The sequence below is a fragment of the Bufo gargarizans genome, chromosome 5 (genome assembly GCF_014858855.1).
Source record: "Bufo gargarizans isolate SCDJY-AF-19 chromosome 5, ASM1485885v1, whole genome shotgun sequence".
Lineage (NCBI taxonomy): Eukaryota > Metazoa > Chordata > Amphibia > Anura > Bufonidae > Bufo > Bufo gargarizans.
In genome coordinates, this window is record NC_058084.1 from 396,634,540 (window position 1) to 396,650,617 (window position 16,078).

At 43.4% G+C, this 16,078-nt stretch overlaps 1 pseudogene; it reads left to right on the forward strand.

The window, feature by feature from the left end:
• The window catches only part of LOC122939475, a 200,068-nt pseudogene extending 199,206 nt beyond the window's left edge, over window positions 1–862 (forward strand).
• Window positions 863–16,078: the final 15,216 nt, after the last annotated feature.

Below are 16,078 nucleotides of genomic sequence, written 5' to 3' on the forward strand. Positions count from 1 at the left end.
ATAAGGACTCATTTATAACTAATTTCATTTTTGAAAAGTCTGTTTTTCTAAAATCTAAAACTTTTGTTTTTGTGTGGTGGGAGGTTTCATCTGGGAGGGAACCAGTAGTCTCATTCCCTGCCACCATTCCTAGGGTTTCCAGAGTCTCCAGGGCTAAGGTGTCGGTGAATGAGTATTTCCACCTCCAGGTTCTATTCATACTGGCAGTAGTCAGGGAGAGGTCTAGGGATTCCTAGGAGGTCACCTTCTCTCTTCCTTAGCTTTGAGACCTAGACTCTGGTCTATTCCCTTCTGTGTGTATTCTGGTGTTATTCCCTCCTCATTACATGTGACATACAAGTTCTGCTTTCTCTGCAACCCTGTCAATTAAAATGAAGAGGTTGTGGCAGTTGCAGAGAGAGCAGAGCCTCAGTTGCTACTAGAGGCTCAGCTACATATATTAAAACATCATTTTTCTCAGCAATGCAGGCAAATATGAACATAGGAGCATACACAAATGTCTTCAGCTGTCAAGCACACATGCCACAGGTCAGCCAGTTTCATAGGTACAAATCTGCTGACAGATGCCCTTTAAGGGCAGTCCTAAAACAATTAGTTTTCTTGTGTAAACTACACGCTATTTGATATATTGCAATTATAAACCAACTTTCATGTTTTACAGATTGTGCAGCAAGCTCTGGACAGTGCCAGGCAAGGACGGACATGCATAGTGATTGCTCATCGATTAAGCACCATACAGAACGCTGACATTATCGCAGTGATTAAGAACGGGAAAGTGGTGGAATACGGCACTCATAACCAGCTATTGGCTAACCAAGCTGATTACTATGCTCTTGTGAACGCACATGACTCAGACAATTAGGCCTTATACACATGGCAAAGCCTTGTAGTAATACCTTAAAGGTCTATATTACAGACTTTATAGGTACTCAATGTGCCTCTGTGAGGTGGTGCATTCTCTTCCAGGGAACAATATAGCTATATAAATCATTGCGGAAAAAACACTACGGCGAAGATTTATCATCTCCCTTGCGCTTGTGTCTCATCATAAGTTTGGTGCATCCTCCAGCAGTGCAGGGGATATCAAGATAGGAGAAAAAGCGATGGCCTTGATAAATCTGCTCCGTGTGTATTAAATAGAGGCACACAAATAGCCACAGATATACAGGATAGGCCCACAGATTTCTTGAGGTGCTATATTACTGTTCTATACTACTCTGGCCTGTAATACTTTTTGTGTATGTTGTCTAACTGAAATTTCATAGATCTAGGTAAAGGATTATGTATGATGAGGAGCATTCACCATACCCACCAATATGGTAAAATAAAATATAAAAGTTCATAAAATGTGGCATCAGTTTTATTCCCATGGTAATAAATAAGGTCTGTCTAATATTTCATCATAACATAATTTCTTTACCAAAATAAATCTTAAAAAAATGTAAATGTGAACAAAACTGAACAGTCCAGATGAATCCTGACAACAATTACATCACTAGTTCTGAGTATATGGAGAACAGCATGATGCAAGTCGTCCTGATTAGAGATCAGCAAAGTATTCCAGAATTCGATTTGGCTGCTTCGCTGAATAAAAAATTAATAAAAATAACTCTGAGACAAATTACTTTGTAAGTAGTGGGTACAATGACAGGGAACTGCGACTGCGCCACTCCCCGTCATTGTAACCCCTCAGATGCCAGGTTCATACATGATCTCATGTAAAATAAAAAAAATTCAATCATACTTACCTCATCCATTTGCTAGTGATGGGCCGGCCGCCACCATCTTGACGGAAGATCTGGCGTGAAATTTTGCACGGCCCGTGATGACCTCAAACGTCACCACACACAGGAATTTGTGCAAGATCGTTAAGAAAGATGACGGTGGCGAGCAAATGGATGTGGTAAGTATAATTTGTATGACTTTTTTTTTTGCTTTTTACAAAATCGATTTGCTACCACTAAGGCCCCCTGTATACAAACGTGTGCTTCTCGTTGCCGCATTGCGGACAGCATTTTCGGATCCGTAATACATGGGTGCTGTTCCGTGGGCATTCCGCATCAGGGATGCGGACCCATTAACTTGAATAGGTCCGCAAATCCGGAAATGCTGAATGGTGCGGAATGGAAGCACGGAACGGAACCCTACGGAAGCACTACGGAGTGCTTCCGTGGGGTTTTGTCCCGTACTTCCGTTCCGCAAAAAGATAGGACATGTTTTATCTTTTTGCGGAACGGTCGGATCGCAGACACATTCAAGTGAACGGGTACTTGATCCGCTGTGGCTGCCCCACGCATTTTGCGGGCCTCAGCACAACCACGGGGTGTGCAAGGGGCCTAAGCATGAGGAAATTCTGCTTCTCAGCAAATTGAATTTTCCATGAAATTCAGAAGTGGACTTTGATTCGCTAACATTAGTCCTGATGATACCACTGGTTAAATTCTGCAGAGGCGAGTTGTGGCCAGGAGAACTCATCATGGAGGTCTAGGCTGAATAGAGAAGAACATGGAAAGTGAAGGACTGCAACCAGAGAACACATTACTGCACCTCTAGTATGCAAAACTGGTATCTGACTACAGTATGGTTACTGTATAGTAGTAGTTTTGTTATTGGTAATACTGACTGGCCTTTGGATAGTGTTTTTAATTCAGTAACTGTATGGTGGCATTAAATAATTGTAATATGTGGTAAAAGTGTGGAGGTATTATTTAGTCTTTGTATAGTGGTATTATTAAAAAATGGTCATGACTGAATTATTGAGAAGTATACTATTCTATATACAGTAATGTTTATGATAAGACAAATTATTTTGGGCTGGGACACATTTGTAGATGAGCGTCTGCCAAGTCTAGTATTGACGCTTTGGTTAATAGATTATGGACTCAAGCAGCTGAACAAAGCTTATTTTACTCCAAGAATGCTAAAAAATGTAGTGTTTACAAGAAGTACTGCTACAAGGCTTCAAAGTGAGGCAGTCACAAATGAAACTGTTTGATCGATTCAAGCTTAACAGATACTATGTCTCTCAGTTTTCCCGAGGGCACAGTGGTTGTACAATTTGACTAGAACTGGATGGTGGCTCTTTCAAATTCTTTGGAGAAAAGTGTGATTCCTGGGATCTACTGCAGCCAGCTGCTTCCAGTCCCCTACAGTGTCCTGAACCCTCCACATATTTCCAGGACTGTTGTGTGACATTTGAATCGATTTTATCTATGCATCAACTCAAAGGCCACCATTCTTCTCTCATACTTTTGGACTCTTCAGGATGTGTGGCAGCAGGAACCCCAATCCTCTGTTCACAACTAGGGATTCACATCCACCACACACTACTACTCTTTTGGTGGGAGAGATTCCCTTGTACAGCCCCACTAACAGCTCTGCCTCCTAGAAACGTCACTACAAGCAGTTTATAGCCGCTAGTGGTCCTCCCTCCCCTCCACTACCTTACCAACTCCAACCTATTGACGGGTAATTAACTACCATGATAGAAAATAAACAGTGGACAGACAATTTATAAACCCTTTCCAACCCATTATGTACATCTTAAAAGGGAAAGAAACCTATAAAATATCACCTTTAACACATCAGTAAAGTCACAGAACACCTTCACCAGTATAAAACTTAACCTTTAATGGTATTTGTTAAAAATACCCCAATTTGTGCCCAAAAACTCTGTCTACTTAGGCTGGGTATATATGGACTATTGCTGGGGAAAGGACACATATCTGACCCTCCAGCTTGCCCTATAATCTATTAACCCTGCCTACAAAAATGGAATAGCCTCCCCCGATAGGGGCAATCCCATGTCAGGAACCTCCTAATCACCCTGTATGGCCCTGAAAAGGGATAGATACCACCACCTACGGAGACCCACTATACAATTGTCAGATGTCAAATGTCAGTGGTCTAAATATATGTATTAAAAACAAAAAAGATGAATAAAGATATTTTATCAATAAATAATAGTTTCACACAAACTCTATTTATATCCGTCTGCCCAGTAAGTTGGTATATATAATACTATATCCATGATGTAACAGCCTACGTCCAGACACGTTTCCCTGATACGTTTTACAGGTATCAGTTCATCAGGGGACTAACCATAAATTTTTATCCTTTTCGATTCAATTCAGCAAAAAGAAAAAAAAATCAATTTATATATATATATATATATATGTATAAATATTATTTTAGTGGATAATTGCCCATAAAATCATTGGTCACATATATTAACCAGAAAGAACCATCCATTGAGAAAGCAACCGCGAAACACGTGTCGGGATCCAGGACTGTCTTGGTCTGTATACCTTACTGCATTTTCTCCCATTATTTATTCTGAGGCACTATGAACTTTATTCATTGATCTAGGGCTGGGGCTCATTGACACCCACATCTTGGGGGAGTAATTGTAATTCACATGTACTAATAGTGACAGATCTGTGGATATTATTCCTGTGTGATTTAATGCTGCTAATATATATGTGATCTCAACAAATGTTTTTAAAACTATATGTCAAATAAAATGTATTACTCTGTGCTATACAATTGCTGTCCTGATTTCTAGTTTTTGGGTATTCATCAGAAAGAACCACTGTAGCAATAGTTAATTTGCCATAATAAATTACTCCAATAGATCCACTTGAGATGCAGATTGTACATATAGCAAATACTCTTGAGGAACTTATAAATAAACCATGCATATAGGGAAGGTATACAGATATTTCCCCCATTAAATTGCATCAATTCAAACCTCAATCAGTAGATATATATTTGGCAGAAGATCGCCTGAAAACACTTACATGCTGCTCATATAGGGATAATTAGAGATGAGCAAATTTCTTAAAAACTCGATTCAGCCGGTTCGCCAAATTTTTTCGAAAATATTTGCTTCGATCCAAATTTATTTGTGGGAAATTTAAATAAAAAAAAAAAACTTCTATTTCCGGGCTACAGAGAGCTTTTATAGGGGTGTAGAACACTGTGCCTTGTAGCAGCACGCATAGGGAGACTGCTGTGTTAGTGAAATAATACTGCAAGTCAGTATGATATGCAGATGACAGGGGTCGCTCTTAGAATCGCTGCCTACTTACTAAATAACTGAAGTATCAACTCAGCCGTACAGGTCGATGTTAGCGTCAAGAAGAAGCGTAGTCTGTTCACACCCTCGTCAGCTGATTCCACATAGATGTCTACAGAACAGTAGTAAGTTTGTGTTGTAGTCACTGATTAATTTGCCCTTCACCTGATCCGTCAGAACTAGCGTTGAGCGAACCCGAACTGTAAAGTTCGGGTTTGTACCGAACTTTAGGTTTTTCGGCACCTGAACCCGAACATTTACGTAAAAGTTCGGGTTCGGTGTTCGGCGCTATCTGGGCGCTTTTTGAAAGACTGCACAGCAGCGAATCAACAAGCGTCATACTACTTGCCCCAAAAGGCCATAACAGACATGCTTACTATTGGCATGGCTGTGATTGGCCAACTGCAGCATGTGACCCAGCCTCTATTTAAGCTGAAGTCTTGTAACGCCGCCCGTCACTCTGCTCGGATTAGTGTAGGGAGAGGCTGCAGCTGCTGTGAGGGAGAAATCAGGGAGAAATCTTTTCAAAAACTGCTTTTTTTACTCAGCAATCTACAGCAAATGTGTTTTGTGGGTGCAGTGCACAATTTTTTTTAAGCCTGCCCTGAGCCAACTACTGCTGAAAACAAACTTTTTTTTACTTCAGTTTGTCAATATCGATACATAATCAGCAGCCATTTTATGCAACGATAGTGCACCATCACAGGCTATGGGCATGTCGGCAAGTCCAGAAATACATCTTTTTGCTTACGGGGTGAAAAAAAACTCTAATATACTGCACATCTGGGATTAGACGTGCATAAGTGACTGTGAAATTTAGGCCACAAATTCTGCTGTCATATAGAGTAAAAATAATAATAATTTGAGTGCAATACCCTACATCAGGGTTTTTATTGGAGGTTAATTATTTTTAACAGACTTAACCACTTTTTACTTTGCTTTGTGAACGCTAACTATGAGGCAAACATCTAATAATGGACGCGGTCATGGTGGTGGTGTTGGTGGAGCCTCTGGTGCAGGGAGAGGACGTGGCCGTTCTGCTACAGCTACACGTCCTACTGAAACTACTACCTCAGGTCCCAGAAGCTGCCAGAATCTACAGCGATATTTGGTCGGGCCTAATGCCGTTCTAAGGATGGTAAGGCCTGAGCAAGTACAGGCGCTAGTCAATTGAGTGGTCGACAGTGGATCCAGCACGTTCACATTACCTCCCACCCAGTCTTCATGCCCATCAGTCTGTCACATCACCCCTGTGCATATCGGGGAACCTGTCTGAGCCTCAAGTCATGCAGCAGTCTCTTATGCTGTTTGAAGACTCTGCTGGCAGGGTTTCCCGAGGGCATCCACCTAGCCCTTCCCTAGCGGTGGAAGACATAGAATGCACTGACGCACAACCACTTATGTTTCCTGATGAGGACATGGGAATACCACCTCAGCACGTCTCTGATGATGACGAAATACAGGTGCCAACTGCTGCATCTTTCTGCAGTGTGCAGACCGAAAAGGAGGTCAGGGAGGAAGACTGGGTAGATGACGATGCAGGGAACGATGAGGTCCTAGACCCCACATGGAATGAAGGTCATGCCACTGACTTTCAGAGATCGGAGGAAGAGGCAGTGGTGATACTGAGCCAACAGCGTAGCAAAAGCGGGAGCAGGGTGCAAAAGCAGAGCAGCCATCGCCAAAACTGTTTGCCTGCTACTGGCCACCGTCACCAGGGACCGAGCACACCGAAGGCAGCTTTCTTCACACAATGTGCTGACAACAAGACCCGAGTGGTTTGCACGCTGTGTCATCAGAGCCTGAAGCGAGGCATTAACGTTCTGAACCTTAGCACAACCTGCATGACCAGGCATTTACATGCGAGACTGCAGTGGAGTAAGCACCTTCAAAACTAAGAAAGGGCTCAGGCCCCTCCTGCTCCCTCTTCTGCTGCTGCCTCGGCCTCTTCCTCCACCTCTGGAGGAACGTTGGCACCTGCCACCCAGCAAACAGAGGATGTGCCACCAACAACACCACCTCCAAGCATCTCCACCATGTCACACAGAAGCGTTCAGCTCTCCATCTCACAAACCTTTGAGAGAAAGCGTAAATTCCCACCTAGCCACCCTCGATCCCTGGCCGTGAATGCCAGCATTTCTAAACTAGTGGCCTTTGGAATGCTATCATTCAGGCTGGTGGAGATGGACAGCTTCAAACAGCTCATGTCGCTTGCTGTCCCATAGTACGTCGTTCCCAGCCACCACTACTTCTCCAGGAGAGCCGTGCCCTCCCTGCACAACCAAGTATCGGATAAAATTAAGTGTGCGCTGCGCAACGCCATCTGTGGAAAGATCCACCTAACCACAGATACGTGGACCAGTAAGCACGGCCAGGGACGCTATATCTCCCTAACTGCACACTGGGTAAATGTAGTGGCGGCTGGGCCCCAAGCGGAGAGCTGTTTGGCGCACGTCCTTCTGCCGCCAAGGATCATAGGGCATCATTCTTTGCCTCCTGTTGCCTCCTCTTCCTAATCGGCTTCTTCCTCCTCTTCTACCACCTCCTCATCCGGTCAGCGACAGACCTTCACCACCAACTTCAGCACAGCCAGGGGTAAACGTCAGCAGGCCGTTCTGAAACTGATGTGTTTGGGGGGCAGGCCCCCACACCGCGCAGGAGTTGTGGCGGGGAATAGAACAGACCGACGAGTGGTGAGCCTCATGCCCGGCCTGGTGGTGTGCGATAATGTGTGAAATCTTGTTGTTGCAGCTCTGGAACTAGCCGGTTTGACACACATCCCTTGCCTGGCGCATGTGCTGAATTTGTTGGTGCAGAAATTAATTCACAACTACCCCGACATGTCAGAACTGCTGCATAAATTGCGGGCCGTCTGTGCGCGCTTTCAGCGTTCTCATCCTGCCGCCGCTCGGCTGTCTGCTCTACAGCGTAACTTTGGCCTTCCCGCTCACCGCCTCATATGCGACGTGCCTACCAGGTGGAACTCCACCTTGCACATGCTGGAGAGACTGTGCGAGCAGCAGCAGGCCATAGTGGAGTTTCAGCTGCAGCATGCACGGGTGAGTCGCACTGCAGAACAGCACCACTTCACCACCAATGACTGGGCCTCCATGCGAGACCTGTGTGCCCTGTTGCGTTGTTTGGAGTACTCCACCAACATGGCCAGTGGCAATGACGCCGTTATCAGCGTTACAATACCACTTCTATGTCTCCTTGAGAAAACACTTAGGGCGATGATGGAAGAGGATGTGGCCCAGGACGAGGAGGAGGAAGAGGGGTCATCTCTAACACTTTTAGGCAGTGGCTCAGAGGAAGGTTTTTTGCAACAGCAGAGGCCAGGTACAAATTTGGCCAGCCAGGGCCCACTACTGGAGGACGAGGAGGAGAAGGATGAGGAGGAGGAGGATGGGGATGAAGCATGTTTATAGCGGGGTGGCACCCAATGCAGCTCGGGCCCATCATTGGTGCGTGGCTGGGGGGGATACAGAGGACGCAGACGTTACACCTCCCACAGAGGACAGCTTGTCCTTATCTCTGGGCAGCCTGGCACACATGAGCGACTACATGCTGCAGTGCCTGCGCAACGACAGCAGAGTTGCCCACATTTTAACGTGTGCTGACTACTGGGTGGCCACCCTGCTGGATCCCCGTTACAAAGACAATGTGCCGTCCTTAATTCCCTCACTGGAGAGTGATCGGAAGAGGAGCGACTACAGGCGAACGCTGGTAGACGCGCTCCTGAGAGCATTCCCGACTGACGCCGGGGGACAAGTGGAAGCACAAGGCGAAGGCAGGGGAGGAGGATGAGGTCGCCAACACAGCTGTGTCAGCGCCAGCACCTTAAAAGGCAGCGTTAGCATGGCCAACATGTGGAAAAGCTTTGTCACCTTGTCGCAACAACCGGCCTTAACTGCTGATATGGAGCATGTTAGCAGGAGGCAGCATTTGAACAACATGGTGGAACAGTACCTGTGCACACGCCTACACGTACTGACTGATGGTTCTGCCCCATTCAGCTTCTGGAATCAGGACTTAACTGAAGATGAACTGGGAGCAGGAGATCCACCAAACACCAGCAGAGAACTCCAGGAGAAACTATAAACCGCAAGGGCTATAGTGAGAGGCAGGTATAAATAGTATAACTAACTAACTAATAAGCAGAACCTGTGAGGGGGTGGGATCCGGCCCAAAGCCACATTAAAGCAATCTGCCAGATAGATTCACGTGCAGCAAGTCTGACAGATCTTCTCAGATCACTCACAGGGCAGGGTGTTACAGTACCCCCCCCCCCCCCCCTCTATGGGTGAGCTCCGGGCACCCAGAACCAACTTTATCCAGGTGTGCCCTGTGAAATGCGTTCACAATGCGGCTAGCATTGACATCGGTAGCCGGAACCCATATTCTTTACTGCAGGTAACCCCGAAGAACATGCGAGCTGAGTATTCTGGAGATCTGAAACTCCAGATTACCATCTACCTAGACAGGAGGAGGAGGCAAAGGAGATGGTTCAGCAGGTTCAACATACTTCTTCAACAAGGATCTGTGAAACACATTATGGATCTTCCAGGTCTGCGGAAGTTCCAGACGAAACGCCAACATATTAATAATGGCAGAGATTTTGTAAGGACCAATAAATCTTGGGCCCAACTTTCAAGAGTGTACTTTCAACTTAATGTTCTTAGTGAACAACCACACCAAATCACCCACACACAGGTCCGGACCAGTCATACGTCTTTTGTTAGCCATCCGTTTATATCTTTCGCCCATCTTTTTCAAATTAACCTGAATATTCTGCCAGATAGAAGACAACGAAGATGAGAATCTCTCCACTTCAGGTATACCCGAAGATTCAGTCCCAGAAAAAGTAACAAACTAAGGGTGAAAACCATATGCGCCAAAAAATGGTAACTTACAGTCAGGTCCATAAATATTGGGACATCGACACAATTCTAACATTTTTGGCTCTATACACCACCACAATGGATTTTAAATTCAACAAACAAGATGTGCTTTAACTGCAGAATGTCAGCTTTAATTTGAGGGTATTTACATCGAAATCAGGTGAACAGTGTAGAAATAACACTTTTCATATGTGCCTCCCACTTGTTAAGGGACCAAAAGTAATAGGACAGAATAATAATCATAAATCAAACTTTCACTTTTTAATACTTGGTTGCAAATCCTTTGCAGTCAATTACAGCCTGAAGTCTGGAACGCATAGACATCACCAGACGCTGGGTTTCATCCCTGGTGATGCTCTGCCAGGCCTCTACTGCAACTGTCTTCAGTTCCTTCTTGTTCTTGGGGCATTTTCCCTTCAGTTTTGTCTTCAGCAAGTGAAATGCATGCTCAATGGGATTCAGGTCAGGTGATTGACTTGGCCATTGCATAATATTCCACTTCTTTCCCTTAAAAAACTCTTTGCTTGCTTTTGCAGTATGCTTTGGGTCATTGTCCATCTGCACTGCGAAGCGCCGTCCAATAAGTTCTGAAGCATTTGGTGGAATATGAGCAGATAATATTGCCCAAAACACTTCAGAATTCATCCTGCTGCTTTTTTCAGCAGTCACATCATCAATAAATACAAGAGAACCAGTTCCATTGGCAGCCATACATGCCCACGCCATGACACTACCACCACCATGCTTCACTAATGAGGTGGTATGCTTAGGATCATGAGCAGTTCCTTTCCTTCTCCATACTCTTCTCTTCCCATCACTCTGGTACAAGTTGATCTTGGTCTCATCTGTCCATAGGATGTTGTTCCAGAACTGTGAAGGCTTTTTTAGATGTCGTTTGGCAAACTCTAATCTTGCGTTCCTGTTTTTGAGGCTCACCAATGGTTTACATCTGGTGGTGAACCCTCTGTATTCACTCTGGTGAAGTCTTTTTTTTGATTGTTGACTTTGACACACATACACCTACCTCCTGGAGAGTGTTCTTGATCTGGCGAACTGTTGTGAAGGTTGTTTTCTTCACCAGGGAAATAATTATTCAGTCATCCACCACAGTTGTTTTCCGTGGTCTTCCGGGTCTTTTGGTGTTGCTGAGCTCACCGGTGCGTTCCTTCTCTTTAAGAATGTTCCAAACAGGTTTTTTTGGCCACGCCTAATGTTTTTGCAATCTCTCTGATTTTATTTATTTTTTTCAGCCTAATGATGGCTTGCTTCACTGATAGTGACAGCTCTTTGGATCTCATCTTGAGAGTTGACAGCAACAGATTCCAAATGCAAATAGCACATCTGAAATTAACTCTGGGCCTTTTATCTGCTCATTGTAATTGGGATAATGAGGGAATAACACACACCTGGCCATGGAACAGCTGAGAAGCCAATTGTCCCATTACTTTTGCTTTCTTAACAAGTGGGAGGCACATATACAAACTGTTGTAATTCCTGCACTGTTCACCTGATTTGTATGTAAATACCCTAAAATTAAAGCTGACAGTCTGCAGTTAAAGAACATCTTGTTTGTTTAATTTCAAATCCATTGTGGTGGTGTAAAGAGGCAAAAATGTTAGAATTGTGTCCATGTCCCAATATTTATGGACCTGACTGTATACTATTATTTAAAGATTCTGCAAAACTTTAGTAATTTAATGCAATCATGAACATGTTATTCTGGGCTTAGACGTCTTGTGGTCAATCACTAAGTAGGACGGCCAACATGAGTCCTAAGCGGAGAAGAACAAATTTTCCAAAATTCGAATCGATTGTCCTTTTCAGTATCAAAAGTATCCCAGCATCTATGACACTATGTGGTCTCCTAGGACTGTATTCAATGCTTGTCAAGCTCTTTAACCCCTTAAGGACTTAGGGCGTACCGGTACGCCCTGTTTCCCGAGTCCTTAAGGACCCAGGGCGTACCGGTACGTCCCAAGTTTAAATTCACATTGCGGCGCAGCGGGGGTTAATTGTGATAGTATGCCCTCTGAAATCATTCAGCGGGCATCCTGTCACAACGCCGGGGGGGGTCCTGTGACCCCCCGTATCGGCAATCGCCGCAAACCGCAGGTCAATTCAGACCTGCGGTTTGCAGCTTTTACCTTATCTAGTGGGCGGCGGCGGTGCCATTGGGTCCCCATGCGGCTGTGGGGGGGGACCCGATGGCATGGAAGGCAGCGCGATGCCTTCCTGAGGCATCGCTCTGCCTTCCGGTGAAGAGCCTGTGAGATCCAGCCGCCTGGATCTCACAGGCCCAGGAAGCTGTACAGCTGTACAGCCAATGCATTCCAATACAGAAGTTTTGGAATGCATTGTAAAGGATTAGACCGCCAAAAGTTCAAGTCCCAAAGTAGGACAAAAAATAAAGTGAAAAAAAAGTTTTCCCCCCAAAAAATTTAAAGTTTCAAGTAAAAATAAACAAAAACCTAATTTTTTCCAAATAAAGTAAAAAAAATGTATCACCGCGTCCGTATCGACCGGCTCTATAAACATATAACATGACTTAACTCCTCAGACATAAAAAATAACATGACCTAACTCCTCAGACGTAAAAAATAAAAACTGTGCTAAAAAAAACTTTTTTTTGTCACCTTACATCACAAACAGTACACCAGCTAGCGATCAAAAAGGTGTTTGCCTACCAAAATAGTACCAATATTACCGTCACCTCATCCTGCAAAAAATGAGCCCCTACCTCAGACAATCACTCAAAAAAATCGACTGGCTCTATAAAAAAATAACATGACCTAACCCTTCAGGTGAACACCGTAAAAAATGAAAAATAACAAGTGTGCTAAATAAACACATTTTGGTCACCTTACATCACAAAAAGTGTAATAGCAAGCGATCAAAAATTCACACGCACCCCAAAATAGTGCCAATAAAACCGCCATCTCATCCTGCAAAAATCATACCCTACCCAAGGTAATCACCCAAAAACTGAAAAAATATGGCTCTCAGACAATGGAACCACTAAAACATGATTTTTTTTGCTTCAAAAAAGAAATCATTGTGTAAAACTTACATAAATAAAAAAAATATATATATTAGGTATCGCCGCATCCGTGACAACCTGGTTTATAAAAATATCACATGATCTAACCTGTCAGATGAATGTTGTAAATAACAAAAAATAAAAACGGTGCCAAAACAGCTATTTCTTGTTACCTTGCCGCACAAAAAGTGTAATATAGAGCAACCAAAAATCATATGTACCCTAAACTAGTACCAACAATACTACAATACTGCCACCCTATCCCATAGTTTCCAAAATGGGGCTACTTTTTTGGAGTTTCTACTCTAGGGGTGCATCAGGGGGGCTTCAAATGGGACATGGTGTCAAAAAAACCAGTCCAGCAAAATCTGCCTTCCAAAAAACGTATGGCATTCCTTTCCTTCTCCGCCCTGCCGTGTGCCAGTACAGCTGTTTACGACCACATATGGGGTGTTTCTGTAAACTACACAATCAGGGCCATAAATATTGAGTTTTGTTTGGCTGTTAACCCTTGCTTTGTAACTGGAAAAAAATAATAAAATGGAAATTCTGCCCAAAAAGTTTAATTTTGAAATTGTATCTCTATTTTCCATTAATTCTTGTGGAACACCTAAAGGGTTAACAACGTTTGTAAAACCAGTTTTGAATACCTTGAGGGGTGTAGTTTCTTTGATGGGGTCACTTCTATGGAGTTTCTACTCTGGGGTGCATCAGGGGGGGATTCAAATTGGACATGGAGTAAAAAAAAAACAGTCCAGCAAAATCTGCCTTCCAAAAACAGTATGGCATTCCTTTCCTTCTGCGCCCTGCCGTGTGCCTGTACAGCAGTTTGTGACCACATATGGAGTGTTTCTGTAAACTACAGAATCAGGGCCATAAATAGTGAGTTTGGTTTGGCTGTTAACCCTTGCTTTGTAACTGGAAAAAAAATATTAAAAAGGAAAATTGGCCAAAAAAGTGAAATTTTGAAATTGTATCTCTAATTTCCATTAATTCTTGTGGAACACCTAAAGGGTTAAACGTTTGTAAAATCAGTTTTGAATACATTGAGCGGTGTAGTTTCTTAGATGGGGTCACTTTGATGGATTTTCTACTCCAGGAGTGCATCAGGGGGGCTTCAAATGGGACATGGTGTAAAAAAAAACTGTCCAGCAAAACCTGCCTTCCAAAAACCGTATGGCATTCCTTTCCTTCTGCGCCCTGCCGTGTGCCCGTACAGCGGTTTACAACCACATATGGGGTGTTTATGTAAACTACAGAATCAGGGCCATAAATATTGAGTTTGGTTTGGCTGTTAACCCTTACTTTGTAACTGGAAAAAAATGATTAAAATGGAAAATCTGCCAAAAAAGTGAAATTTTTTAATTGTATCTATATTTTGTAACACCTAAAGGGTTAACAAAGTTTGTAAAATCCGTTTTGAATACCTTGAGGGGTGTAGTTTATAGAATGTGGTGATTTTTGGGTGGTTTCTATTATGTAAGCCTCGCAAAGTGACTTCAGACCTGAACTGGTCACAAAAAATTGGGGTTTTGAAAATTTCAGAAAAATTTCAAGATTTGCTTCTAAACTTCTAAGCCTTGTAACATCCCCCAAAAATAAAATATCATTCCCAAAATGATCCAAACATGAAGTAGACATATGGGGAATGTAAAGTAATAGCTATTTTTGGAGTTATTACTATGTATTATAGAAGTAGAGAAATAGAAATTTGGAAATTTGCTATTTTTTACAAATTTTATAAATAAAAATGCATTTTTTTGCTTCATTTTACCAGTGTCATGAAGTACAATATGTGACAAAAAAACTATCTCAGAATGGCCTGTATTAGTCAAAGTGTTTTAAAGTTATCAGCACTTAAAGTGACACTGGTCAGATTAGCAAAAAATGGCCAAATCCTTAAGGTGAAATAGGGCTGAGTCCTTAAGGGGTTAATGCCAAGACAGCATTAGTATTATCAAAGTGACAGCAACATATATGGCTATAGGTAAATGGATGTAGACTTTGGAAACAAAGAGCTCTGTTTAAAAACATACTACACTTTTACAAACTAAAGATTAAATAGCTACACTTAGCAATTGCTGTAGATAAATTTAAAACAATAAGTGACATCATATCTGCCACATCCGTATCAGTAGGCAGTGGCACATTATCAATACCAGGATTTAAATTAAACTATTTATTTGCTTTTTTTTTATATTGATGTTGTGCTGTGTTCTCTTCTCCATTGAATTTCTCACTGTCGACATTGCACTATCCTATCCCTTTCACTTCAATGGAACAGCTCCATTCTATTCACTTGATTAGGAGAGAGCCATCCCATTGAAGTGAATGGGACAAAGGATCTGTGATTTCACCTGCTCACTACTGCCATGTTGGTGGCGAACAGGTAAACAGTGAGGAGACCACAGCACTCGTATGACATACAGTAAACAGATAATAATCAGTCAGCAACAAATTAAAACTATGAGAAACAGCTACTGAATAATGCTCATGATGAGCCTTGATGTATGGGGAAAAGGTTCTACCAAATGTCTGAGCCACGTTAAAATTATTTTCGACCCTGGAGGCAGGGCCATCTTCACCAAGGGGCAAAAGGGGCAGCTGCCCCGGCCCAGTTGCTCCTGGGGGGCCCAAGGCAGCTGCCTCTTGAGCCCTGCTAGCCACTGCCCCTGGTGTCAGGCTGTCAGCTACACAGGGGGTGCTGCCATGCCATGCCTGCCGGCACTCCAGCCAGCGTACTGTGTCTGTAAGAGCTGTGATCTAGGCCCTAATGACATCATCACCATGTGACCAGTAACCTACCAATATTACTGGTCACATGGCTATGAGGTCATCACAGGTCCTAGCAGGAGTGTTGCTGCAGGAGAAGTTTACCTTATCTGTGGAGCTTTTTTTTTTTGCGAAGATTACATCAAAAAAAGGTGACAGGGGCTGTTATGCTAATATACTATAAACTACTGTATAGTGGTGTGTTGTATACTGTGTGGGGGACTGTATACTGTGGGGGCTGTATACTGTGTGGGGGGCTGTATACTGTGTAGGGCTGTATACTGTGGGGGG